The sequence below is a fragment of the Oncorhynchus clarkii genome, chromosome 17 (genome assembly GCF_045791955.1).
Source record: "Oncorhynchus clarkii lewisi isolate Uvic-CL-2024 chromosome 17, UVic_Ocla_1.0, whole genome shotgun sequence".
In the NCBI taxonomy this organism is placed as follows: Eukaryota; Metazoa; Chordata; class Actinopteri; order Salmoniformes; family Salmonidae; genus Oncorhynchus; species Oncorhynchus clarkii.
In genome coordinates, this window is record NC_092163.1 from 4,297,327 (window position 1) to 4,322,954 (window position 25,628).

At 42.4% G+C, this 25,628-nt stretch overlaps 26 non-coding genes across 26 annotated transcripts; all 26 read left to right on the forward strand.

Moving 5' to 3' along the window:
- The first annotated feature begins 781 nt into the window (after positions 1-781).
- Positions 782-888, forward strand: LOC139371635 (U6 spliceosomal RNA). Its single transcript, XR_011627318.1, has one exon. It is a non-coding gene; the product is annotated as a U6 spliceosomal RNA (small nuclear RNA).
- Positions 889-1,771: 883 nt separating this feature from the next.
- LOC139371636 (U6 spliceosomal RNA) lies at positions 1,772-1,878 on the forward strand. The gene has a single exon (XR_011627319.1). It is a non-coding gene; the product is annotated as a U6 spliceosomal RNA (small nuclear RNA).
- An 877-nt stretch (positions 1,879-2,755) lies between these two features.
- On the forward strand, positions 2,756-2,862 carry LOC139371637 (U6 spliceosomal RNA). Its single transcript, XR_011627320.1, has one exon. It is a non-coding gene; the product is annotated as a U6 spliceosomal RNA (small nuclear RNA).
- An 877-nt stretch (positions 2,863-3,739) lies between these two features.
- Positions 3,740-3,846, forward strand: LOC139371638 (U6 spliceosomal RNA). The gene has a single exon (XR_011627321.1). It is a non-coding gene; the product is annotated as a U6 spliceosomal RNA (small nuclear RNA).
- An 873-nt stretch (positions 3,847-4,719) lies between these two features.
- Positions 4,720-4,826, forward strand: LOC139371640 (U6 spliceosomal RNA). The gene has a single exon (XR_011627323.1). It is a non-coding gene; the product is annotated as a U6 spliceosomal RNA (small nuclear RNA).
- Positions 4,827-5,701: 875 nt separating this feature from the next.
- LOC139371641 (U6 spliceosomal RNA) lies at positions 5,702-5,808 on the forward strand. Its single transcript, XR_011627324.1, has one exon. It is a non-coding gene; the product is annotated as a U6 spliceosomal RNA (small nuclear RNA).
- Positions 5,809-6,679: 871 nt separating this feature from the next.
- On the forward strand, positions 6,680-6,786 carry LOC139371642 (U6 spliceosomal RNA). The gene has a single exon (XR_011627325.1). It is a non-coding gene; the product is annotated as a U6 spliceosomal RNA (small nuclear RNA).
- An 873-nt stretch (positions 6,787-7,659) lies between these two features.
- LOC139371643 (U6 spliceosomal RNA) lies at positions 7,660-7,766 on the forward strand. Its single transcript, XR_011627326.1, has one exon. It is a non-coding gene; the product is annotated as a U6 spliceosomal RNA (small nuclear RNA).
- An 877-nt stretch (positions 7,767-8,643) lies between these two features.
- LOC139371645 (U6 spliceosomal RNA) lies at positions 8,644-8,750 on the forward strand. The gene has a single exon (XR_011627327.1). It is a non-coding gene; the product is annotated as a U6 spliceosomal RNA (small nuclear RNA).
- Positions 8,751-9,627: 877 nt separating this feature from the next.
- Positions 9,628-9,734, forward strand: LOC139371646 (U6 spliceosomal RNA). The gene has a single exon (XR_011627328.1). It is a non-coding gene; the product is annotated as a U6 spliceosomal RNA (small nuclear RNA).
- Positions 9,735-10,611: 877 nt separating this feature from the next.
- LOC139371647 (U6 spliceosomal RNA) lies at positions 10,612-10,718 on the forward strand. Its single transcript, XR_011627329.1, has one exon. It is a non-coding gene; the product is annotated as a U6 spliceosomal RNA (small nuclear RNA).
- Positions 10,719-11,595: 877 nt separating this feature from the next.
- On the forward strand, positions 11,596-11,702 carry LOC139371648 (U6 spliceosomal RNA). Its single transcript, XR_011627330.1, has one exon. It is a non-coding gene; the product is annotated as a U6 spliceosomal RNA (small nuclear RNA).
- Positions 11,703-12,581: 879 nt separating this feature from the next.
- Positions 12,582-12,688, forward strand: LOC139371649 (U6 spliceosomal RNA). Its single transcript, XR_011627331.1, has one exon. It is a non-coding gene; the product is annotated as a U6 spliceosomal RNA (small nuclear RNA).
- Positions 12,689-13,567: 879 nt separating this feature from the next.
- Positions 13,568-13,674, forward strand: LOC139371650 (U6 spliceosomal RNA). The gene has a single exon (XR_011627332.1). It is a non-coding gene; the product is annotated as a U6 spliceosomal RNA (small nuclear RNA).
- Positions 13,675-14,553: 879 nt separating this feature from the next.
- Positions 14,554-14,660, forward strand: LOC139371652 (U6 spliceosomal RNA). Its single transcript, XR_011627334.1, has one exon. It is a non-coding gene; the product is annotated as a U6 spliceosomal RNA (small nuclear RNA).
- Positions 14,661-15,531: 871 nt separating this feature from the next.
- Positions 15,532-15,638, forward strand: LOC139371653 (U6 spliceosomal RNA). Its single transcript, XR_011627335.1, has one exon. It is a non-coding gene; the product is annotated as a U6 spliceosomal RNA (small nuclear RNA).
- An 875-nt stretch (positions 15,639-16,513) lies between these two features.
- On the forward strand, positions 16,514-16,620 carry LOC139371654 (U6 spliceosomal RNA). The gene has a single exon (XR_011627336.1). It is a non-coding gene; the product is annotated as a U6 spliceosomal RNA (small nuclear RNA).
- An 879-nt stretch (positions 16,621-17,499) lies between these two features.
- Positions 17,500-17,606, forward strand: LOC139371655 (U6 spliceosomal RNA). Its single transcript, XR_011627337.1, has one exon. It is a non-coding gene; the product is annotated as a U6 spliceosomal RNA (small nuclear RNA).
- Positions 17,607-18,481: 875 nt separating this feature from the next.
- LOC139371656 (U6 spliceosomal RNA) lies at positions 18,482-18,588 on the forward strand. The gene has a single exon (XR_011627338.1). It is a non-coding gene; the product is annotated as a U6 spliceosomal RNA (small nuclear RNA).
- Positions 18,589-19,463: 875 nt separating this feature from the next.
- Positions 19,464-19,570, forward strand: LOC139371657 (U6 spliceosomal RNA). Its single transcript, XR_011627339.1, has one exon. It is a non-coding gene; the product is annotated as a U6 spliceosomal RNA (small nuclear RNA).
- An 875-nt stretch (positions 19,571-20,445) lies between these two features.
- Positions 20,446-20,552, forward strand: LOC139371658 (U6 spliceosomal RNA). The gene has a single exon (XR_011627340.1). It is a non-coding gene; the product is annotated as a U6 spliceosomal RNA (small nuclear RNA).
- Positions 20,553-21,431: 879 nt separating this feature from the next.
- On the forward strand, positions 21,432-21,538 carry LOC139371659 (U6 spliceosomal RNA). Its single transcript, XR_011627341.1, has one exon. It is a non-coding gene; the product is annotated as a U6 spliceosomal RNA (small nuclear RNA).
- An 879-nt stretch (positions 21,539-22,417) lies between these two features.
- On the forward strand, positions 22,418-22,524 carry LOC139371661 (U6 spliceosomal RNA). The gene has a single exon (XR_011627342.1). It is a non-coding gene; the product is annotated as a U6 spliceosomal RNA (small nuclear RNA).
- Positions 22,525-23,399: 875 nt separating this feature from the next.
- On the forward strand, positions 23,400-23,506 carry LOC139371662 (U6 spliceosomal RNA). Its single transcript, XR_011627343.1, has one exon. It is a non-coding gene; the product is annotated as a U6 spliceosomal RNA (small nuclear RNA).
- An 879-nt stretch (positions 23,507-24,385) lies between these two features.
- LOC139371664 (U6 spliceosomal RNA) lies at positions 24,386-24,492 on the forward strand. The gene has a single exon (XR_011627345.1). It is a non-coding gene; the product is annotated as a U6 spliceosomal RNA (small nuclear RNA).
- An 877-nt stretch (positions 24,493-25,369) lies between these two features.
- Positions 25,370-25,476, forward strand: LOC139371665 (U6 spliceosomal RNA). The gene has a single exon (XR_011627346.1). It is a non-coding gene; the product is annotated as a U6 spliceosomal RNA (small nuclear RNA).
- The last annotated feature ends 152 nt before the right edge of the window (positions 25,477-25,628 follow it).

The window sequence follows — 25,628 nt, forward strand, 5'->3', positions numbered from 1 at the left end:
CTAGTCTAAGGAGGAGGGGAAATGCTGGATGAGAGAAGCTCAGCCTACAGTAGAATGACAGGAACATTTGTGAAGCCTTCCTTATTTTGAAATGGGGAGTGAGACAAGGTTGCAGCCTGAGACCAACTTTATTCAACATGTAGACAAATAATTGGCGAGTTAGGCACGGTTGCAGTCTGAGTTCAACTTTATTCAAAGTTTAGAAATGAATTGGGGAGTGAGACAAGGTTGCACTCTGAGTCCAACTTTATTCAATATCTACAAATGAATTGGAGAGAGACTTGTGTTCAATTTTAGTCCAGTTGTATTAAACATAACAAACTTGAATGTCACAACATTTTAAACAGACATCAAAGACAGACTCAGACTCAAACTCTCTCTCTCTCTCTCTCTCTCCCTCTACTAATTGGGGAGTTAGTTAGAAGTATCCTTGGCCAGGCCATGTTGCAGAAAACGGGGGAAGGGTGGGAAGTGGTCGGGGCAGGGGAACAAAGACTTGGGGAGGAGCAACTAAAAGCAGCAGGTGAGGGAGGGGTTACAGACCAAGAGTCCTGAATCATAAAAGGCTTTGTTTTTAAACTACATTTTAGTCTAAGATCAATCTTTAAAAAATCTAAAGTCAATTCTATTTCAAGTTCTACATCTCCAAATAAAGTTTAAACATCACAGCAATATTCTAGGGGTGGTTTTTGAGGGTCTGAACTCTGTTTGACCCCAACCATGACCAGAACCTTCAGAGGGGTTGTGATCTATATATGAGGGCCTCTCATAGCTTTGTATTGTGCTCGCTTTGGCAGCACATATACTAAAATTGGATCGATACAGAGAAGATTAGCATGGCCCCTGCGAAAGGATGACACGCAAATCCGTGAAGCGCTCCTTATTTTCCTCACACGTCGAGACACAGAGAAATTGGAACCAAACAGAGAAGATTGGGCGGTAGTGACCCGGGGAGAATAAATTGTCCATTCCCCTCAGTCTAGTCTAAGGAGGAGGGGAAATGCTGGATGAGAGAAGCTCAGCCTACAGTAGAATGACAGGAACATTTGTGAAGCCTTCCTTATTTTGAAATGGGGAGTGAGACAAGGTTGCAGCCTGAGACCAACTTTATTCAACATGTAGACAAATAATTGGCGAGTTAGGCACGGTTGCAGTCTGAGTTCAACTTTATTCAAAGTTTAGAAATGAATTGGGGAGTGAGACAAGGTTGCACTCTGAGTCCAACTTTATTCAATATCTACAAATGAATTGGAGAGAGACTTGTGTTCAATTTTAGTCCAGTTGTATTAAACATAACAAACTTGAATGTCACAACATTTTAAACAGACATCAAAGACAGACTCAGACTCAGACTCAAACTCTCTCTCTCTCTCTCTCTCTCTCTCCCTCTACTAATTGGGGAGTTAGTTATAAGTATCCTTGGCCAGGCCATGTTGCAGAAAACGGGGGAAGGGTGGGAAGTGGTCGGGGCAGGGGAACAAAGACTTGGGGAGGAGCAACTAAAAGCAGCAGGTGAGGGAGGGGTTACAGACCAAGAGTCCTGAATCATAAAAGGCTTTGTTTTTAAACTACATTTTAGTCTAAGATCAATCTTTAAAAAAATCTAAAGTCAATTCTATTTCAAGTTCTACATCTCCAAATAAAGTTTAAACATCACAGCAATATTCTAGGGGTGGTTTTTGAGGGTCTGAACTCTGTTTGACCCCAACCATGACCAGAACCTTCAGAGGGGTTGTGATCTATATATGAGGGCCTCTCATAGCTTTGTATTGTGCTCGCTTTGGCAGCACATATACTAAAATTGGATCGATACAGAGAAGATTAGCATGGCCCCTGCGAAAGGATGACACGCAAATCCGTGAAGCGCTCCTTATTTTCCTCACACGTCGAGACACAGAGAAATTGGAACCAAACAGAGAAGATTGGGCGGTAGTGACCCGGGGAGAATAAATTGTCCATTCCCCTCAGTCTAGTCTAAGGAGGAGGGGAAATGCTGGATGAGAGAAGCTCAGCCTACAGTAGAATGACAGGAACATTTGTGAAGCCTTCCTTATTTTGAAATGGGGAGTGAGACAAGGTTGCAGCCTGAGACCAACTTTATTCAACATGTAGACAAATAATTGGCGAGTTAGGCACGGTTGCAGTCTGAGTTCAACTTTATTCAAAGTTTAGAAATGAATTGGGGAGTGAGACAAGGTTGCACTCTGAGTCCAACTTTATTCAATATCTACAAATGAATTGGAGAGAGACTTGTGTTCAATTTTAGTCCAGTTGTATTAAACATAACAAACTTGAATGTCACAACATTTTAAACAGACATCAAAGACAGACTCAGACTCAAACTCTCTCTCTCTCTCTCTCTCTCTCTCCCTCTACTAATTGGGGAGTTAGTTATAAGTATCCTTGGCCAGGCCATGTTGCAGAAAACGGGGGAAGGGTGGGAAGTGGTCGGGGCAGGGGAACAAAGACTTGGGGAGGAGCAACTAAAAGCAGCAGGTGAGGGAGGGGTTACAGACCAAGAGTCCTGAATCATAAAAGGCTTTGTTTTTAAACTACATTTTAGTCTAAGATCAATCTTTAAAAAAATCTAAAGTCAATTCTATTTCAAGTTCTACATCTCCAAATAAAGTTTAAACATCACAGCAATATTCTAGGGGTGGTTTTTGAGGGTCTGAACTCTGTTTGACCCCAACCATGACCAGAACCTTCAGAGGGGTTGTGATCTATATATGAGGGCCTCTCATAGCTTTGTATTGTGCTCGCTTTGGCAGCACATATACTAAAATTGGATCGATACAGAGAAGATTAGCATGGCCCCTGCGAAAGGATGACACGCAAATCCGTGAAGCGCTCCTTATTTTCCTCACACGTCGAGACACAGAGAAATTGGAACCAAACAGAGAAGATTGGGCGGTAGTGACCCGGGGAGAATAAATTGTCCATTCCCCTCAGTCTAGTCTAAGGAGGAGGGGAAATGCTGGATGAGAGAAGCTCAGCCTACAGTAGAATGACAGGAACATTTGTGAAGCCTTCCTTATTTTGAAATGGGGAGTGAGACAAGGTTGCAGCCTGAGACCAACTTTATTCAACATGTAGACAAATAATTGGCGAGTTAGGCACGGTTGCAGTCTGAGTTCAACTTTATTCAAAGTTTAGAAATGAATTGGGGAGTGAGACAAGGTTGCACTCTGAGTCCAACTTTATTCAATATCTACAAATGAATTGGAGAGAGACTTGTGTTCAATTTTAGTCCAGTTGTATTAAACATAACAAACTTGAATGTCACAACATTTTAAACAGACATCAAAGACAGACTCAGACTCAAACTCTCTCTCTCTCTCTCTCTCTCTCTCCCTCTACTAATTGGGGAGTTAGTTATAAGTATCCTTGGCCAGGCCATGTTGCAGAAAACGGGGGAAGGGTGGGAAGTGGTCGGGGCAGGGGAACAAAGACTTGGGGAGGAGCAACTAAAAGCAGCAGGTGAGGGAGGGGTTACAGACCAAGAGTCCTGAATCATAAAAGGCTTTGTTTTTAAACTACATTTTAGTCTAAGATCAATCTTTAAAAAAATCTAAAGTCAATTCTATTTCAAGTTCTACATCTCCAAATAAAGTTTAAACATCACAGCAATATTCTAGGGGTGGTTTTTGAGGGTCTGAACTCTGTTTGACCCCAACCATGACCAGAACCTTCAGAGGGGTTGTGATCTATATATGAGGGCCTCTCATAGCTTTGTATTGTGCTCGCTTTGGCAGCACATATACTAAAATTGGATCGATACAGAGAAGATTAGCATGGCCCCTGCGAAAGGATGACACGCAAATCCGTGAAGCGCTCCTTATTTTCCTCACACGTCGAGACACAGAGAAATTGGAACCAAACAGAGAAGATTGGGCGGTAGTGACCCGGGGAGAATAAATTGTCCATTCCCCTCAGTCTAGTCTAAGGAGGAGGGGAAATGCTGGATGAGAGAAGCTCAGCCTACAGTAGAATGACAGGAACATTTGTGAAGCCTTCCTTATTTTGAAATGGGGAGTGAGACAAGGTTGCAGCCTGAGACCAACTTTATTCAACATGTAGACAAATAATTGGCGAGTTAGGCACGGTTGCAGTCTGAGTTCAACTTTATTCAAAGTTTAGAAATGAATTGGGGAGTGAGACAAGGTTGCACTCTGAGTCCAACTTTATTCAATATCTACAAATGAATTGGAGAGAGACTTGTGTTCAATTTTAGTCCAGTTGTATTAAACATAACAAACTTGAATGTCACAACATTTTAAACAGACATCAAAGACAGACTCAGACTCAAACTCTCTCTCTCTCTCTCTCTCTCCCTCTACTAATTGGGGAGTTAGTTATAAGTATCCTTGGCCAGGCCATGTTGCAGAAAACGGGGGAAGGGTGGGAAGTGGTCGGGGCAGGGGAACAAAGACTTGGGGAGGAGCAACTAAAAGCAGCAGGTGAGGGAGGGGTTACAGACCAAGAGTCCTGAATCATAAAAGGCTTTGTTTTTAAACTACATTTTAGTCTAAGATCAATCTTTAAAAAAATCTAAAGTCAATTCTATTTCAAGTTCTACATCTCCAAATAAAGTTTAAACATCACAGCAATATTCTAGGGGTGGTTTTTGAGGGTCTGAACTCTGTTTGACCCCAACCATGACCAGAACCTTCAGAGGGGTTGTGATCTATATATGAGGGCCTCTCATAGCTTTGTATTGTGCTCGCTTTGGCAGCACATATACTAAAATTGGATCGATACAGAGAAGATTAGCATGGCCCCTGCGAAAGGATGACACGCAAATCCGTGAAGCGCTCCTTATTTTCCTCACACGTCGAGACACAGAGAAATTGGAACCAAACAGAGAAGATTGGGCGGTAGTGACCCGGGGAGAATAAATTGTCCATTCCCCTCAGTCTAGTCTAAGGAGGAGGGGAAATGCTGGATGAGAGAAGCTCAGCCTACAGTAGAATGACAGGAACATTTGTGAAGCCTTCCTTATTTTGAAATGGGGAGTGAGACAAGGTTGCAGCCTGAGACCAACTTTATTCAACATGTAGACAAATAATTGGCGAGTTAGGCACGGTTGCAGTCTGAGTTCAACTTTATTCAAAGTTTAGAAATGAATTGGGGAGTGAGACAAGGTTGCACTCTGAGTCCAACTTTATTCAATATCTACAAATGAATTGGAGAGAGACTTGTGTTCAATTTTAGTCCAGTTGTATTAAACATAACAAACTTGAATGTCACAACATTTTAAACAGACATCAAAGACAGACTCAGACTCAAACTCTCTCTCTCTCTCTCTCTCTCTCCCTCTACTAATTGGGGAGTTAGTTATAAGTATCCTTGGCCAGGCCATGTTGCAGAAAACGGGGGAAGGGTGGGAAGTGGTCGGGGCAGGGGAACAAAGACTTGGGGAGGAGCAACTAAAAGCAGCAGGTGAGGGAGGGGTTACAGACCAAGAGTCCTGAATCATAAAAGGCTTTGTTTTTAAACTACATTTTAGTCTAAGATCAATCTTTAAAAAAATCTAAAGTCAATTCTATTTCAAGTTCTACATCTCCAAATAAAGTTTAAACATCACAGCAATATTCTAGGGGTGGTTTTTGAGGGTCTGAACTCTGTTTGACCCCAACCATGACCAGAACCTTCAGAGGGGTTGTGATCTATATATGAGGGCCTCTCATAGCTTTGTATTGTGCTCGCTTTGGCAGCACATATACTAAAATTGGATCGATACAGAGAAGATTAGCATGGCCCCTGCGAAAGGATGACACGCAAATCCGTGAAGCGCTCCTTATTTTCCTCACACGTCGAGACACAGAGAAATTGGAACCAAACAGAGAAGATTGGGCGGTAGTGACCCGGGGAGAATAAATTGTCCATTCCCCTCAGTCTAGTCTAAGGAGGAGGGGAAATGCTGGATGAGAGAAGCTCAGCCTACAGTAGAATGACAGGAACATTTGTGAAGCCTTCCTTATTTTGAAATGGGGAGTGAGACAAGGTTGCAGCCTGAGACCAACTTTATTCAACATGTAGACAAATAATTGGCGAGTTAGGCACGGTTGCAGTCTGAGTTCAACTTTATTCAAAGTTTAGAAATGAATTGGGGAGTGAGACAAGGTTGCACTCTGAGTCCAACTTTATTCAATATCTACAAATGAATTGGAGAGAGACTTGTGTTCAATTTTAGTCCAGTTGTATTAAACATAACAAACTTGAATGTCACAACATTTTAAACAGACATCAAAGACAGACTCAGACTCAAACTCTCTCTCTCTCTCTCTCTCCCTCTACTAATTGGGGAGTTAGTTATAAGTATCCTTGGCCAGGCCATGTTGCAGAAAACGGGGGAAGGGTGGGAAGTGGTCGGGGCAGGGGAACAAAGACTTGGGGAGGAGCAACTAAAAGCAGCAGGTGAGGGAGGGGTTACAGACCAAGAGTCCTGAATCATAAAAGGCTTTGTTTTTAAACTACATTTTAGTCTAAGATCAATCTTTAAAAAAATCTAAAGTCAATTCTATTTCAAGTTCTACATCTCCAAATAAAGTTTAAACATCACAGCAATATTCTAGGGGTGGTTTTTGAGGGTCTGAACTCTGTTTGACCCCAACCATGACCAGAACCTTCAGAGGGGTTGTGATCTATATATGAGGGCCTCTCATAGCTTTGTATTGTGCTCGCTTTGGCAGCACATATACTAAAATTGGATCGATACAGAGAAGATTAGCATGGCCCCTGCGAAAGGATGACACGCAAATCCGTGAAGCGCTCCTTATTTTCCTCACACGTCGAGACACAGAGAAATTGGAACCAAACAGAGAAGATTGGGCGGTAGTGACCCGGGGAGAATAAATTGTCCATTCCCCTCAGTCTAGTCTAAGGAGGAGGGGAAATGCTGGATGAGAGAAGCTCAGCCTACAGTAGAATGACAGGAACATTTGTGAAGCCTTCCTTATTTTGAAATGGGGAGTGAGACAAGGTTGCAGCCTGAGACCAACTTTATTCAACATGTAGACAAATAATTGGCGAGTTAGGCACGGTTGCAGTCTGAGTTCAACTTTATTCAAAGTTTAGAAATGAATTGGGGAGTGAGACAAGGTTGCACTCTGAGTCCAACTTTATTCAATATCTACAAATGAATTGGAGAGAGACTTGTGTTCAATTTTAGTCCAGTTGTATTAAACATAACAAACTTGAATGTCACAACATTTTAAACAGACATCAAAGACAGACTCAGACTCAAACTCTCTCTCTCTCTCTCTCTCTCCCTCTACTAATTGGGGAGTTAGTTATAAGTATCCTTGGCCAGGCCATGTTGCAGAAAACGGGGGAAGGGTGGGAAGTGGTCGGGGCAGGGGAACAAAGACTTGGGGAGGAGCAACTAAAAGCAGCAGGTGAGGGAGGGGTTACAGACCAAGAGTCCTGAATCATAAAAGGCTTTGTTTTTAAACTACATTTTAGTCTAAGATCAATCTTTAAAAAAATCTAAAGTCAATTCTATTTCAAGTTCTACATCTCCAAATAAAGTTTAAACATCACAGCAATATTCTAGGGGTGGTTTTTGAGGGTCTGAACTCTGTTTGACCCCAACCATGACCAGAACCTTCAGAGGGGTTGTGATCTATATATGAGGGCCTCTCATAGCTTTGTATTGTGCTCGCTTTGGCAGCACATATACTAAAATTGGATCGATACAGAGAAGATTAGCATGGCCCCTGCGAAAGGATGACACGCAAATCCGTGAAGCGCTCCTTATTTTCCTCACACGTCGAGACACAGAGAAATTGGAACCAAACAGAGAAGATTGGGCGGTAGTGACCCGGGGAGAATAAATTGTCCATTCCCCTCAGTCTAGTCTAAGGAGGAGGGGAAATGCTGGATGAGAGAAGCTCAGCCTACAGTAGAATGACAGGAACATTTGTGAAGCCTTCCTTATTTTGAAATGGGGAGTGAGACAAGGTTGCAGCCTGAGACCAACTTTATTCAACATGTAGACAAATAATTGGCGAGTTAGGCACGGTTGCAGTCTGAGTTCAACTTTATTCAAAGTTTAGAAATGAATTGGGGAGTGAGACAAGGTTGCACTCTGAGTCCAACTTTATTCAATATCTACAAATGAATTGGAGAGAGACTTGTGTTCAATTTTAGTCCAGTTGTATTAAACATAACAAACTTGAATGTCACAACATTTTAAACAGACATCAAAGACAGACTCAGACTCAAACTCTCTCTCTCTCTCTCTCTCTCTCTCCCTCTACTAATTGGGGAGTTAGTTATAAGTATCCTTGGCCAGGCCATGTTGCAGAAAACGGGGGAAGGGTGGGAAGTGGTCGGGGCAGGGGAACAAAGACTTGGGGAGGAGCAACTAAAAGCAGCAGGTGAGGGAGGGGTTACAGACCAAGAGTCCTGAATCATAAAAGGCTTTGTTTTTAAACTACATTTTAGTCTAAGATCAATCTTTAAAAAAATCTAAAGTCAATTCTATTTCAAGTTCTACATCTCCAAATAAAGTTTAAACATCACAGCAATATTCTAGGGGTGGTTTTTGAGGGTCTGAACTCTGTTTGACCCCAACCATGACCAGAACCTTCAGAGGGGTTGTGATCTATATATGAGGGCCTCTCATAGCTTTGTATTGTGCTCGCTTTGGCAGCACATATACTAAAATTGGATCGATACAGAGAAGATTAGCATGGCCCCTGCGAAAGGATGACACGCAAATCCGTGAAGCGCTCCTTATTTTCCTCACACGTCGAGACACAGAGAAATTGGAACCAAACAGAGAAGATTGGGCGGTAGTGACCCGGGGAGAATAAATTGTCCATTCCCCTCAGTCTAGTCTAAGGAGGAGGGGAAATGCTGGATGAGAGAAGCTCAGCCTACAGTAGAATGACAGGAACATTTGTGAAGCCTTCCTTATTTTGAAATGGGGAGTGAGACAAGGTTGCAGCCTGAGACCAACTTTATTCAACATGTAGACAAATAATTGGCGAGTTAGGCACGGTTGCAGTCTGAGTTCAACTTTATTCAAAGTTTAGAAATGAATTGGGGAGTGAGACAAGGTTGCACTCTGAGTCCAACTTTATTCAATATCTACAAATGAATTGGAGAGAGACTTGTGTTCAATTTTAGTCCAGTTGTATTAAACATAACAAACTTGAATGTCACAACATTTTAAACAGACATCAAAGACAGACTCAGACTCAAACTCTCTCTCTCTCTCTCTCTCTCTCTCCCTCTACTAATTGGGGAGTTAGTTATAAGTATCCTTGGCCAGGCCATGTTGCAGAAAACGGGGGAAGGGTGGGAAGTGGTCGGGGCAGGGGAACAAAGACTTGGGGAGGAGCAACTAAAAGCAGCAGGTGAGGGAGGGGTTACAGACCAAGAGTCCTGAATCATAAAAGGCTTTGTTTTTAAACTACATTTTAGTCTAAGATCAATCTTTAAAAAAATCTAAAGTCAATTCTATTTCAAGTTCTACATCTCCAAATAAAGTTTAAACATCACAGCAATATTCTAGGGGTGGTTTTTGAGGGTCTGAACTCTGTTTGACCCCAACCATGACCAGAACCTTCAGAGGGGTTGTGATCTATATATGAGGGCCTCTCATAGCTTTGTATTGTGCTCGCTTTGGCAGCACATATACTAAAATTGGATCGATACAGAGAAGATTAGCATGGCCCCTGCGAAAGGATGACACGCAAATCCGTGAAGCGCTCCTTATTTTCCTCACACGTCGAGACACAGAGAAATTGGAACCAAACAGAGAAGATTGGGCGGTAGTGACCCGGGGAGAATAAATTGTCCATTCCCCTCAGTCTAGTCTAAGGAGGAGGGGAAATGCTGGATGAGAGAAGCTCAGCCTACAGTAGAATGACAGGAACATTTGTGAAGCCTTCCTTATTTTGAAATGGGGAGTGAGACAAGGTTGCAGCCTGAGACCAACTTTATTCAACATGTAGACAAATAATTGGCGAGTTAGGCACGGTTGCAGTCTGAGTTCAACTTTATTCAAAGTTTAGAAATGAATTGGGGAGTGAGACAAGGTTGCACTCTGAGTCCAACTTTATTCAATATCTACAAATGAATTGGAGAGAGACTTGTGTTCAATTTTAGTCCAGTTGTATTAAACATAACAAACTTGAATGTCACAACATTTTAAACAGACATCAAAGACAGACTCAGACTCAAACTCTCTCTCTCTCTCTCTCTCTCTCTCCCTCTACTAATTGGGGAGTTAGTTATAAGTATCCTTGGCCAGGCCATGTTGCAGAAAACGGGGGAAGGGTGGGAAGTGGTCGGGGCAGGGGAACAAAGACTTGGGGAGGAGCAACTAAAAGCAGCAGGTGAGGGAGGGGTTACAGACCAAGAGTCCTGAATCATAAAAGGCTTTGTTTTTAAACTACATTTTAGTCTAAGATCAATCTTTAAAAAAATCTAAAGTCAATTCTATTTCAAGTTCTACATCTCCAAATAAAGTTTAAACATCACAGCAATATTCTAGGGGTGGTTTTTGAGGGTCTGAACTCTGTTTGACCCCAACCATGACCAGAACCTTCAGAGGGGTTGTGATCTATATATGAGGGCCTCTCATAGCTTTGTATTGTGCTCGCTTTGGCAGCACATATACTAAAATTGGATCGATACAGAGAAGATTAGCATGGCCCCTGCGAAAGGATGACACGCAAATCCGTGAAGCGCTCCTTATTTTCCTCACACGTCGAGACACAGAGAAATTGGAACCAAACAGAGAAGATTGGGCGGTAGTGACCCGGGGAGAATAAATTGTCCATTCCCCTCAGTCTAGTCTAAGGAGGAGGGGAAATGCTGGATGAGAGAAGCTCAGCCTACAGTAGAATGACAGGAACATTTGTGAAGCCTTCCTTATTTTGAAATGGGGAGTGAGACAAGGTTGCAGCCTGAGACCAACTTTATTCAACATGTAGACAAATAATTGGCGAGTTAGGCACGGTTGCAGTCTGAGTTCAACTTTATTCAAAGTTTAGAAATGAATTGGGGAGTGAGACAAGGTTGCACTCTGAGTCCAACTTTATTCAATATCTACAAATGAATTGGAGAGAGACTTGTGTTCAATTTTAGTCCAGTTGTATTAAACATAACAAACTTGAATGTCACAACATTTTAAACAGACATCAAAGTCAGACTCAGACTCAAACTCTCTCTCTCTCTCTCTCTCTCTCTCCCTCTACTAATTGGGGAGTTAGTTATAAGTATCCTTGGCCAGGCCATGTTGCAGAAAACGGGGGAAGGGTGGGAAGTGGTCGGGGCAGAGGAACAAAGACTTGGGGAGGAGCAACTAAAAGCAGCAGGTGAGGGAGGGGTTACAGACCAAGAGTCCTGAATCATAAAAGGCTTTGTTTTTAAACTACATTTTAGTCTAAGATCAATCTTTAAAAAAATCTAAAGTCAATTCTATTTCAAGTTCTACATCTCCAAATAAAGTTTAAACATCACAGCAATATTCTAGGGGTGGTTTTTGAGGGTCTGAACTCTGTTTGACCCCAACCATGACCAGAACCTTCAGAGGGGTTGTGATCTATATATGAGGGCCTCTCATAGCTTTGTATTGTGCTCGCTTTGGCAGCACATATACTAAAATTGGATCGATACAGAGAAGATTAGCATGGCCCCTGCGAAAGGATGACACGCAAATCCGTGAAGCGCTCCTTATTTTCCTCACACGTCGAGACACAGAGAAATTGGAACCAAACAGAGAAGATTGGGCGGTAGTGACCCGGGGAGAATAAATTGTCCATTCCCCTCAGTCTAGTCTAAGGAGGAGGGGAAATGCTGGATGAGAGAAGCTCAGCCTACAGTAGAATGACAGGAACATTTGTGAAGCCTTCCTTATTTTGAAATGGGGAGTGAGACAAGGTTGCAGCCTGAGACCAACTTTATTCAACATGTAGACAAATAATTGGCGAGTTAGGCACGGTTGCAGTCTGAGTTCAACTTTATTCAAAGTTTAGAAATGAATTGGGGAGTGAGACAAGGTTGCACTCTGAGTCCAACTTTATTCAATATCTACAAATGAATTGGAGAGAGACTTGTGTTCAATTTTAGTCCAGTTGTATTAAACATAACAAACTTGAATGTCACAACATTTTAAACAGACATCAAAGTCAGACTCAGACTCAAACTCTCTCTCTCTCTCTCTCTCTCTCTCTCCCTCTACTAATTGGGGAGTTAGTTATAAGTATCCTTGGCCAGGCCATGTTGCAGAAAACGGGGGAAGGGTGGGAAGTGGTCGGGGCAGAGGAACAAAGACTTGGGGAGGAGCAACTAAAAGCAGCAGGTGAGGGAGGGGTTACAGACCAAGAGTCCTGAATCATAAAAGGCTTTGTTTTTAAACTACATTTTAGTCTAAGATCAATCTTTAAAAAAATCTAAAGTCAATTCTATTTCAAGTTCTACATCTCCAAATAAAGTTTAAACATCACAGCAATATTCTAGGGGTGGTTTTTGAGGGTCTGAACTCTGTTTGACCCCAACCATGACCAGAACCTTCAGAGGGGTTGTGATCTATATATGAGGGCCTCTCATAGCTTTGTATTGTGCTCGCTTTGGCAGCACATATACTAAAATTGGATCGATACAGAGAAGATTAGCATGGCCCCTGCGAAAGGATGACACGCAAATCCGTGAAGCGCTCCTTATTTTCCTCACACGTCGAGACACAGAGAAATTGGAACCAAACAGAGAAGATTGGGCGGTAGTGACCCGGGGAGAATAAATTGTCCATTCCCCTCAGTCTAGTCTAAGGAGGAGGGGAAATGCTGGATGAGAGAAGCTCAGCCTACAGTAGAATGACAGGAACATTTGTGAAGCCTTCCTTATTTTGAAATGGGGAGTGAGACAAGGTTGCAGCCTGAGACCAACTTTATTCAACATGTAGACAAATAATTGGCGAGTTAGGCACGGTTGCAGTCTGAGTTCAACTTTATTCAAAGTTTAGAAATGAATTGGGGAGTGAGACAAGGTTGCACTCTGAGTCCAACTTTATTCAATATCTACAAATGAATTGGAGAGAGACTTGTGTTCAATTTTAGTCCAGTTGTATTAAACATAACAAACTTGAATGTCACAACATTTTAAACAGACATCAAAGACAGACTCAGACTCAAACTCTCTCTCTCTCTCTCTCTCTCTCTCTCCCTCTACTAATTGGGGAGTTAGTTATAAGTATCCTTGGCCAGGCCATGTTGCAGAAAACGGGGGAAGGGTGGGAAGTGGTCGGGGCAGGGGAACAAAGACTTGGGGAGGAGCAACTAAAAGCAGCAGGTGAGGGAGGGGTTACAGACCAAGAGTCCTGAATCATAAAAGGCTTTGTTTTTAAACTACATTTTAGTCTAAGATCAATCTTTAAAAAAATCTAAAGTCAATTCTATTTCAAGTTCTACATCTCCAAATAAAGTTTAAACATCACAGCAATATTCTAGGGGTGGTTTTTGAGGGTCTGAACTCTGTTTGACCCCAACCATGACCAGAACCTTCAGAGGGGTTGTGATCTATATATGAGGGCCTCTCATAGCTTTGTATTGTGCTCGCTTTGGCAGCACATATACTAAAATTGGATCGATACAGAGAAGATTAGCATGGCCCCTGCGAAAGGATGACACGCAAATCCGTGAAGCGCTCCTTATTTTCCTCACACGTCGAGACACAGAGAAATTGGAACCAAACAGAGAAGATTGGGCGGTAGTGACCCGGGGAGAATAAATTGTCCATTCCCCTCAGTCTAGTCTAAGGAGGAGGGGAAATGCTGGATGAGAGAAGCTCAGCCTACAGTAGAATGACAGGAACATTTGTGAAGCCTTCCTTATTTTGAAATGGGGAGTGAGACAAGGTTGCAGCCTGAGACCAACTTTATTCAACATGTAGACAAATAATTGGCGAGTTAGGCACGGTTGCAGTCTGAGTTCAACTTTATTCAAAGTTTAGAAATGAATTGGGGAGTGAGACAAGGTTGCACTCTGAGTCCAACTTTATTCAATATCTACAAATGAATTGGAGAGAGACTTGTGTTCAATTTTAGTCCAGTTGTATTAAACATAACAAACTTGAATGTCACAACATTTTAAACAGACATCAAAGTCAGACTCAGACTCAAACTCTCTCTCTCTCTCTCTCTCTCTCTCTCCCTCTACTAATTGGGGAGTTAGTTATAAGTATCCTTGGCCAGGCCATGTTGCAGAAAACGGGGGAAGGGTGGGAAGTGGTCGGGGCAGAGGAACAAAGACTTGGGGAGGAGCAACTAAAAGCAGCAGGTGAGGGAGGGGTTACAGACCAAGAGTCCTGAATCATAAAAGGCTTTGTTTTTAAACTACATTTTAGTCTAAGATCAATCTTTAAAAAAATCTAAAGTCAATTCTATTTCAAGTTCTACATCTCCAAATAAAGTTTAAACATCACAGCAATATTCTAGGGGTGGTTTTTGAGGGTCTGAACTCTGTTTGACCCCAACCATGACCAGAACCTTCAGAGGGGTTGTGATCTATATATGAGGGCCTCTCATAGCTTTGTATTGTGCTCGCTTTGGCAGCACATATACTAAAATTGGATCGATACAGAGAAGATTAGCATGGCCCCTGCGAAAGGATGACACGCAAATCCGTGAAGCGCTCCTTATTTTCCTCACACGTCGAGACACAGAGAAATTGGAACCAAACAGAGAAGATTGGGCGGTAGTGACCCGGGGAGAATAAATTGTCCATTCCCCTCAGTCTAGTCTAAGGAGGAGGGGAAATGCTGGATGAGAGAAGCTCAGCCTACAGTAGAATGACAGGAACATTTGTGAAGCCTTCCTTATTTTGAAATGGGGAGTGAGACAAGGTTGCAGCCTGAGACCAACTTTATTCAACATGTAGACAAATAATTGGCGAGTTAGGCACGGTTGCAGTCTGAGTTCAACTTTATTCAAAGTTTAGAAATGAATTGGGGAGTGAGACAAGGTTGCACTCTGAGTCCAACTTTATTCAATATCTACAAATGAATTGGAGAGAGACTTGTGTTCAATTTTAGTCCAGTTGTATTAAACATAACAAACTTGAATGTCACAACATTTTAAACAGACATCAAAGTCAGACTCAGACTCAAACTCTCTCTCTCTCTCTCTCTCCCTCTACTAATTGGGGAGTTAGTTATAAGTATCCTTGGCCAGGCCATGTTGCAGAAAACGGGGGAAGGGTGGGAAGTGGTCGGGGCAGAGGAACAAAGACTTGGGGAGGAGCAACTAAAAGCAGCAGGTGAGGGAGGGGTTACAGACCAAGAGTCCTGAATCATAAAAGGCTTTGTTTTTAAACTACATTTTAGTCTAAGATCAATCTTTAAAAAAATCTAAAGTCAATTCTATTTCAAGTTCTACATCTCCAAATAAAGTTTAAACATCACAGCAATATTCTAGGGGTGGTTTTTGAGGGTCTGAACTCTGTTTGACCCCAACCATGACCAGAACCTTCAGAGGGGTTGTGATCTATATATGAGGGCCTCTCATAGCTTTGTATTGTGCTCGCTTTGGCAGCACATATACTAAAATTGGATCGATACAGAGAAGATTAGCATGGCCCCTGCGAAAGGATGACACGCAAATCCGTGAAGCGCTCCTTATTTTCCTCACACGTCGAGACACAGAGAAATTGGAACCAAACAGAGAAGATTGGGCGGTAGTGACCCGGGGAGAATAAATTGTCCATTCCCCTCAGTCTAGTCTAAGGAGGAGGGGAAATGCTGGATGAGAGAAGCTCAGCCTACAGTAGAATGACAGGAACATTTGTGAAGCCTTCCTTATTTTGAAATGGGGAGTGAGACAAGGTTGCAGCCTGAGACCAACTTTATTCAACATGTAGACAAATAATTGGCGAGTTAGGCACGGTTGCAGTCTGAGTTCAACTTTATTCAAAGTTTAGAAATGAATTGGGGAGTGAGACAAGGTTGCACTCTGAGTCCAACTTTATTCAATATCTACAAATGAATTGGAGAGAGACTTGTGTTCAATTTTAGTCCAGTTGTATTAAACATAACAAACTTGAATGTCACAACATTTTAAACAGACATCAAAGTCAGACTCAGACTCAAACTCTCTCTCTCTCTCTCTCTCTCTCCCTCTACTAATTGGGGAGTTAGTTATAAGTATCCTTGGCCAGGCCATGTTGCAGAAAACGGGGGAAGGGTGGGAAGTGGTCGGGGCAGGGGAACAAAGACTTGGGGAGGAGCAACTAAAAGCAGCAGGTGAGGGAGGGGTTACAGACCAAGAGTCCTGAATCATAAAAGGCTTTGTTTTTAAACTACATTTTAGTCTAAGATCAATCTTTAAAAAAATCTAAAGTCAATTCTATTTCAAGTTCTACATCTCCAAATAAAGTTTAAACATCACAGCAATATTCTAGGGGTGGTTTTTGAGGGTCTGAACTCTGTTTGACCCCAACCATGACCAGAACCTTCAGAGGGGTTGTGATCTATATATGAGGGCCTCTCATAGCTTTGTATTGTGCTCGCTTTGGCAGCACATATACTAAAATTGGATCGATACAGAGAAGATTAGCATGGCCCCTGCGAAAGGATGACACGCAAATCCGTGAAGCGCTCCTTATTTTCCTCACACGTCGAGACACAGAGAAATTGGAACCAAACAGAGAAGATTGGGCGGTAGTGACCCGGGGAGAATAAATTGTCCATTCCCCTCAGTCTAGTCTAAGGAGGAGGGGAAATGCTGGATGAGAGAAGCTCAGCCTACAGTAGAATGACAGGAACATTTGTGAAGCCTTCCTTATTTTGAAATGGGGAGTGAGACAAGGTTGCAGCCTGAGACCAACTTTATTCAACATGTAGACAAATAATTGGCGAGTTAGGCACGGTTGCAGTCTGAGTTCAACTTTATTCAAAGTTTAGAAATGAATTGGGGAGTGAGACAAGGTTGCACTCTGAGTCCAACTTTATTCAATATCTACAAATGAATTGGAGAGAGACTTGTGTTCAATTTTAGTCCAGTTGTATTAAACATAACAAACTTGAATGTCACAACATTTTAAACAGACATCAAAGTCAGACTCAGACTCAAACTCTCTCTCTCTCTCTCTCTCTCTCTCTCCCTCTACTAATTGGGGAGTTAGTTATAAGTATCCTTGGCCAGGCCATGTTGCAGAAAACGGGGGAAGGGTGGGAAGTGGTCGGGGCAGGGGAACAAAGACTTGGGGAGGAGCAACTAAAAGCAGCAGGTGAGGGAGGGGTTACAGACCAAGAGTCCTGAATCATAAAAGGCTTTGTTTTTAAACTACATTTTAGTCTAAGATCAATCTTTAAAAAAATCTAAAGTCAATTCTATTTCAAGTTCTACATCTCCAAATAAAGTTTAAACATCACAGCAATATTCTAGGGGTGGTTTTTGAGGGTCTGAACTCTGTTTGACCCCAACCATGACCAGAACCTTCAGAGGGGTTGTGATCTATATATGAGGGCCTCTCATAGCTTTGTATTGTGCTCGCTTTGGCAGCACATATACTAAAATTGGATCGATACAGAGAAGATTAGCATGGCCCCTGCGAAAGGATGACACGCAAATCCGTGAAGCGCTCCTTATTTTCCTCACACGTCGAGACACAGAGAAATTGGAACCAAACAGAGAAGATTGGGCGGTAGTGACCCGGGGAGAATAAATTGTCCATTCCCCTCAGTCTAGTCTAAGGAGGAGGGGAAATGCTGGATGAGAGAAGCTCAGCCTACAGTAGAATGACAGGAACATTTGTGAAGCCTTCCTTATTTTGAAATGGGGAGTGAGACAAGGTTGCAGCCTGAGACCAACTTTATTCAACATGTAGACAAATAATTGGCGAGTTAGGCACGGTTGCAGTCTGAGTTCAACTTTATTCAAAGTTTAGAAATGAATTGGGGAGTGAGACAAGGTTGCACTCTGAGTCCAACTTTATTCAATATCTACAAATGAATTGGAGAGAGACTTGTGTTCAATTTTAGTCCAGTTGTATTAAACATAACAAACTTGAATGTCACAACATTTTAAACAGACATCAAAGTCAGACTCAGACTCAAACTCTCTCTCTCTCTCTCTCTCTCTCCCTCTACTAATTGGGGAGTTAGTTATAAGTATCCTTGGCCAGGCCATGTTGCAGAAAACGGGGGAAGGGTGGGAAGTGGTCGGGGCAGGGGAACAAAGACTTGGGGAGGAGCAACTAAAAGCAGCAGGTGAGGGAGGGGTTACAGACCAAGAGTCCTGAATCATAAAAGGCTTTGTTTTTAAACTACATTTTAGTCTAAGATCAATCTTTAAAAAAATCTAAAGTCAATTCTATTTCAAGTTCTACATCTCCAAATAAAGTTTAAACATCACAGCAATATTCTAGGGGTGGTTTTTGAGGGTCTGAACTCTGTTTGACCCCAACCATGACCAGAACCTTCAGAGGGGTTGTGATCTATATATGAGGGCCTCTCATAGCTTTGTATTGTGCTCGCTTTGGCAGCACATATACTAAAATTGGATCGATACAGAGAAGATTAGCATGGCCCCTGCGAAAGGATGACACGCAAATCCGTGAAGCGCTCCTTATTTTCCTCACACGTCGAGACACAGAGAAATTGGAACCAAACAGAGAAGATTGGGCGGTAGTGACCCGGGGAGAATAAATTGTCCATTCCCCTCAGTCTAGTCTAAGGAGGAGGGGAAATGCTGGATGAGAGAAGCTCAGCCTACAGTAGAATGACAGGAACATTTGTGAAGCCTTCCTTATTTTGAAATGGGGAGTGAGACAAGGTTGCAGCCTGAGACCAACTTTATTCAACATGTAGACAAATAATTGGCGAGTTAGGCACGGTTGCAGTCTGAGTTCAACTTTATTCAAAGTTTAGAAATGAATTGGGGAGTGAGACAAGGTTGCACTCTGAGTCCAACTTTATTCAATATCTACAAATGAATTGGAGAGAGACTTGTGTTCAATTTTAGTCCAGTTGTATTAAACATAACAAACTTGAATGTCACAACATTTTAAACAGACATCAAAGTCAGACTCAGACTCAAACTCTCTCTCTCTCTCTCTCTCTCTCCCTCTACTAATTGGGGAGTTAGTTATAAGTATCCTTGGCCAGGCCATGTTGCAGAAAACGGGGGAAGGGTGGGAAGTGGTCGGGGCAGAGGAACAAAGACTTGGGGAGGAGCAACTAAAAGCAGCAGGTGAGGGAGGGGTTACAGACCAAGAGTCCTGAATCATAAAAGGCTTTGTTTTTAAACTACATTTTAGTCTAAGATCAATCTTTAAAAAAATCTAAAGTCAATTCTATTTCAAGTTCTACATCTCCAAATAAAGTTTAAACATCACAGCAATATTCTAGGGGTGGTTTTTGAGGGTCTGAACTCTGTTTGACCCCAACCATGACCAGAACCTTCAGAGGGGTTGTGATCTATATATGAGGGCCTCTCATAGCTTTGTATTGTGCTCGCTTTGGCAGCACATATACTAAAATTGGATCGATACAGAGAAGATTAGCATGGCCCCTGCGAAAGGATGACACGCAAATCCGTGAAGCGCTCCTTATTTTCCTCACACGTCGAGACACAGAGAAATTGGAACCAAACAGAGAAGATTGGGCGGTAGTGACCCGGGGAGAATAAATTGTCCATTCCCCTCAGTCTAGTCTAAGGAGGAGGGGAAATGCTGGATGAGAGAAGCTCAGCCTACAGTAGAATGACAGGAACATTTGTGAAGCCTTCCTTATTTTGAAATGGGGAGTGAGACAAGGTTGCAGCCTGAGACCAACTTTATTCAACATGTAGACAAATAATTGGCGAGTTAGGCACGGTTGCAGTCTGAGTTCAACTTTATTCAAAGTTTAGAAATGAATTGGGGAGTGAGACAAGGTTGCACTCTGAGTCCAACTTTATTCAATATCTACAAATGAATTGGAGAGAGACTTGTGTTCAATTTTAGTCCAGTTGTATTAAACATAACAAACTTGAATGTCACAACATTTTAAACAGACATCAAAGTCAGACTCAGACTCAAACTCTCTCTCTCTCTCTCTCTCTCTCCCTCTACTAATTGGGGAGTTAGTTATAAGTATCCTTGGCCAGGCCATGTTGCAGAAAACGGGGGAAGGGTGGGAAGTGGTCGGGGCAGGGGAACAAAGACTTGGGGAGGAGCAACTAAAAGCAGCAGGTGAGGGAGGGGTTACAGACCAAGAGTCCTGAATCATAAAAGGCTTTGTTTTTAAACTACATTTTAGTCTAAGATCAATCTTTAAAAAAATCTAAAGTCAATTCTATTTCAAGTTCTACATCTCCAAATAAAGTTTAAACATCACAGCAATATTCTAGGGGTGGATTTTGAGGGTCTGAACTCTGTTTGACCCCAACCATGACCAGAACCTTCAGAGGGGTTGTGATCTATATATGAGGGCCTCTCATAGCTTTGTATTGTGCTCGCTTTGGCAGCACATATACTAAAATTGGATCGATACAGAGAAGATTAGCATGGCCCCTGCGAAAGGATGACACGCAAATCCGTGAAGCGCTCCTTATTTTCCTCACACGTCGAGACACAGAGAAATTGGAACCAAACAGAGAAGATTGGGCGGTAGTGACCCGGGGAGAATAAATTGTCCATTCCCCTCAGTCTAGTCTAAGGAGGAGGGGAAATGCTGGATGAGAGAAGCTCAGCCTACAGTAGAATGACAGGAACATTTGTGAAGCCTTCCTTATTTTGAAATGGGGAGTGAGACAAGGTTGCAGCCTGAGACCAACTTTATTCAACATGTAGACAAATAATTGGCGAGTTAGGCACGGTTGCAGTCTGAGTTCAACTTTATTCAAAGTTTAGAAATGAATTGGGGAGTGAGACAAGGTTGCACTCTGAGTCCAACTTTATTCAATATCTACAAATGAATTGGAGAGAGACTTGTGTTCAATTTTAGTCCAGTTGTATTAAACATAACAAACTTGAATGTCACAACATTTTAAACAGACATCAAAGTCAGACTCAGACTCAAACTCTCTCTCTCTCTCTCTCTCTCTCTCTCCCTCTACTAATTGGGGAGTTAGTTATAAGTATCCTTGGCCAGGCCATGTTGCAGAAAACGGGGGAAGGGTGGGAAGTGGTCGGGGCAGGGGAACAAAGACTTGGGGAGGAGCAACTAAAAGCAGCAGGTGAGGGAGGGGTTACAGACCAAGAGTCCTGAATCATAAAAGGCTTTGTTTTTAAACTACATTTTAGTCTAAGATCAATCTTTAAAAAAATCTAAAGTCAATTCTATTTCAAGTTCTACATCTCCAAATAAAGTTTAAACATCACAGCAATATTCTAGGGGTGGTTTTTGAGGGTCTGAACTCTGTTTGACCCCAACCATGACCAGAACCTTCAGAGGGGTTGTGATCTATATATGAGGGCCTCTCATAGCTTTGTATTGTGCTCGCTTTGGCAGCACATATACTAAAATTGGATCGATACAGAGAAGATTAGCATGGCCCCTGCGAAAGGATGACACGCAAATCCGTGAAGCGCTCCTTATTTTCCTCACACGTCGAGACACAGAGAAATTGGAACCAAACAGAGAAGATTGGGCGGTAGTGACCCGGGGAGAATAAATTGTCCATTCCCCTCAGTCTAGTCTAAGGAGGAGGGGAAATGCTGGATGAGAGAAGCTCAGCCTACAGTAGAATGACAGGAACATTTGTGAAGCCTTCCTTATTTTGAAATGGGGAGTGAGACAAGGTTGCAGCCTGAGACCAACTTTATTCAACATGTAGACAAATAATTGGCGAGTTAGGCACGGTTGCAGTCTGAGTTCAACTTTATTCAAAGTTTAGAAATGAATTGGGGAGTGAGACAAGGTTGCACTCTGAGTCCAACTTTATTCAATATCTACAAATGAATTGGAGAGAGACTTGTGTTCAATTTTAGTCCAGTTGTATTAAACATAACAAACTTGAATGTCACAACATTTTAAACAGACATCAAAGTCAGACTCAGACTCAAACTCTCTCTCTCTCTCTCTCTCTCTCTCTCCCTCTACTAATTGGGGAGTTAGTTATAAGTATCCTTGGCCAGGCCATGTTGCAGAAAACGGGGGAAGGGTGGGAAGTGGTCGGGGCAGGGGAACAAAGACTTGGGGAGGAGCAACTAAAAGCAGCAGGTGAGGGAGGGGTTACAGACCAAGAGTCCTGAATCATAAAAGGCTTTGTTTTTAAACTACATTTTAGTCTAAGATCAATCTTTAAAAAAATCTAAAGTCAATTCTATTTCAAGTTCTACATCTCCAAATAAAGTTTAAACATCACAGCAATATTCTAGGGGTGGTTTTTGAGGGTCTGAACTCTGTTTGACCCCAACCATGACCAGAACCTTCAGAGGGGTTGTGATCTATATATGAGGGCCTCTCATAGCTTTGTATTGTGCTCGCTTTGGCAGCACATATACTAAAATTGGATCGATACAGAGAAGATTAGCATGGCCCCTGCGAAAGGATGACACGCAAATCCGTGAAGCGCTCCTTATTTTCCTCACACGTCGAGACACAGAGAAATTGGAACCAAACAGAGAAGATTGGGCGGTAGTGACCCGGGGAGAATAAATTGTCCATTCCCCTCAGTCTAGTCTAAGGAGGAGGGGAAATGCTGGATGAGAGAAGCTCAGCCTACAGTAGAATGACAGGAACATTTGTGAAGCCTTCCTTATTTTGAAATGGGGAGTGAGACAAGGTTGCAGCCTGAGACCAACTTTATTCAACATGTAGACAAATAATTGGCGAGTTAGGCACGGTTGCAGTCTGAGTTCAACTTTATTCAAAGTTTAGAAATGAATTGGGGAGTGAGACAAGGTTGCACTCTGAGTCCAACTTTATTCAATATCTACAAATGAATTGGAGAGAGACTTGTGTTCAATTTTAGTCCAGTTGTATTAAACATAACAAACTTGAATGTCACAACATTTTAAACAGACATCAAAGTCAGACTCAGACTCAAACTCTCTCTCTCTCTCTCTCTCTCTCCCTCTACTAATTGGGGAGTTAGTTATAAGTATCCTTGGCCAGGCCATGTTGCAGAAAACGGGGGAAGGGTGGGAAGTGGTCGGGGCAGGGGAACAAAGACTTGGGGAGGAGCAACTAAAAGCAGCAGGTGAGGGAGGGGTTACAGACCAAGAGTCCTGAATCATAAAAGGCTTTGTTTTTAAACTACATTTTAGTCTAAGATCAATCTTTAAAAAAATCTAAAGTCAATTCTATTTCAAGTTCTACATCTCCAAATAAAGTTTAAACATCACAGCAATATTCTAGGGGTGGTTTTTGAGGGTCTGAACTCTGTTTGACCCCAACCATGACCAGAACCTTCAGAGGGGTTGTGATCTATATATGAGGGCCTCTCATAGCTTTGTATTGTGCTCGCTTTGGCAGCACATATACTAAAATTGGATCGATACAGAGAAGATTAGCATGGCCCCTGCGAAAGGATGACACGCAAATCCGTGAAGCGCTCCTTATTTTCCTCACACGTCGAGACACAGAGAAATTGGAACCAAACAGAGAAGATTGGGCGGTAGTGACCCGGGGAGAATAAATTGTCCATTCCCCTCAGTCTAGTCTAAGGAGGAGGGGAAATGCTGGATGAGAGAAGCTCAGCCTACAGTAGAATGACAGGAACATTTGTGAAGCCTTCCTTATTTTGAAATGGGGAGTGAGACAAGGTTGCAGCCTGAGACCAACTTTATTCAACATGTAGACAAATAATTGGCGAGTTAGGCACGGTTGCAGTCTGAGTTCAACTTTATTCAAAGTTTAGAAATGAATTGGGGAGTGAGACAAGGTTGCACTCTGAGTCCAACTTTATTCAATATCTACAAATGAATTGGAGAGAGACTTGTGTTCAATTTTAGTCCAGTTGTATTAAACATAACAAACTTGAATGTCACAACATTTTAAACAGACATCAAAGACAGACTCAGACTCAAACTCTCTCTCTCTCTCTCTCTCTCTCTCTCCCTCTACTAATTGGGGAGTTAGTTATAAGTATCCTTGGCCAGGCCATGTTGCAGAAAACGGGGGAAGGGTGGGAAGTGGTCGGGGCAGGGGAACAAAGACTTGGGGAGGAGCAACTAAAAGCAGCAGGTGAGGGAGGGGTTACAGACCAAGAGTCCTGAATCATAAAAGGCTTTGTTTTTAAACTACATTTTAGTCTAAGATCAATCTTTAAAAAAATCTAAAGTCAATTCTATTTCAAGTTCTACATCTCCAAATAAAGTTTAAACATCACAGCAATATTCTAGGGGTGGTTTTTGAGGGTCTGAACTCTGTTTGACCCCAACCATGACCAGAACCTTCAGAGGGGTTGTGATCTATATATGAGGGCCTCTCATAGCTTTGTATTGTGCTCGCTTTGGCAGCACATATACTAAAATTGGATCGATACAGAGAAGATTAGCATGGCCCCTGCGAAAGGATGACACGCAAATCCGTGAAGCGCTCCTTATTTTCCTCACACGTCGAGACACAGAGAAATTGGAACCAAACAGAGAAGATTGGGCGGTAGTGACCCGGGGAGAATAAATTGTCCATTCCCCTCAGTCTAGTCTAAGGAGGAGGGGAAATGCTGGATGAGAGAAGCTCAGCCTACAGTAGAATGACAGGAACATTTGTGAAGCCTTCCTTATTTTGAAATGGGGAGTGAGACAAGGTTGCAGCCTGAGACCAACTTTATTCAACATGTAGACAAATAATTGGCGAGTTAGGCACGGTTGCAGTCTGAGTTCAACTTTATTCAAAGTTTAGAAATGAATTGGGGAGTGAGACAAGGTTGCACTCTGAGTCCAACTTTATTCAATATCTACAAATGAATTGGAGAGAGACTTGTGTTCAATTTTAGTCCAGTTGTATTAAACATAACAAACTTGAATGTCACAACATTTTAAACAGACATCAAAGACAGACTCAGACTCAAACTCTCTCTCTCTCTCTCTCTCTCTCTCCCTCTACTAATTGGGGAGTTAGTTATAAGTATCCTTGGCCAGGCCATGTTGCAGAAAACGGGGGAAGGGTGGGAAGTGGTCGGGGCAGGGGAACAAAGACTTGGGGAGGAGCAACTAAAAGCAGCAGGTGAGGGAGGGGTTACAGACCAAGAGTCCTGAATCATAAAAGGCTTTGTTTTTAAACTACATTTTAGTCTAAGATCAATCTTTAAAAAAATCTAAAGTCAATTCTATTTCAAGTTCTACATCTCCAAATAAAGTTTAAACATCACAGCAATATTCTAGGGGTGGTTTTTGAGGGTCTGAACTCTGTTTGACCCCAACCATGACCAGAACCTTCAGAGGGGTTGTGATCTATATATGAGGGCCTCTCATAGCTTTGTATTGTGCTCGCTTTGGCAGCACATATACTAAAATTGGATCGATACAGAGAAGATTAGCATGGCCCCTGCGAAAGGATGACACGCAAATCCGTGAAGCGCTCCTTATTTTCCTCACACGTCGAGACACAGAGAAATTGGAACCAAACAGAGAAGATTGGGCGGTAGTGACCCGGGGAGAATAAATTGTCCATTCCCCTCAGTCTAGTCTAAGGAGGAGGGGAAATGCTGGATGAGAGAAGCTCAGCCTACAGTAGAATGACAG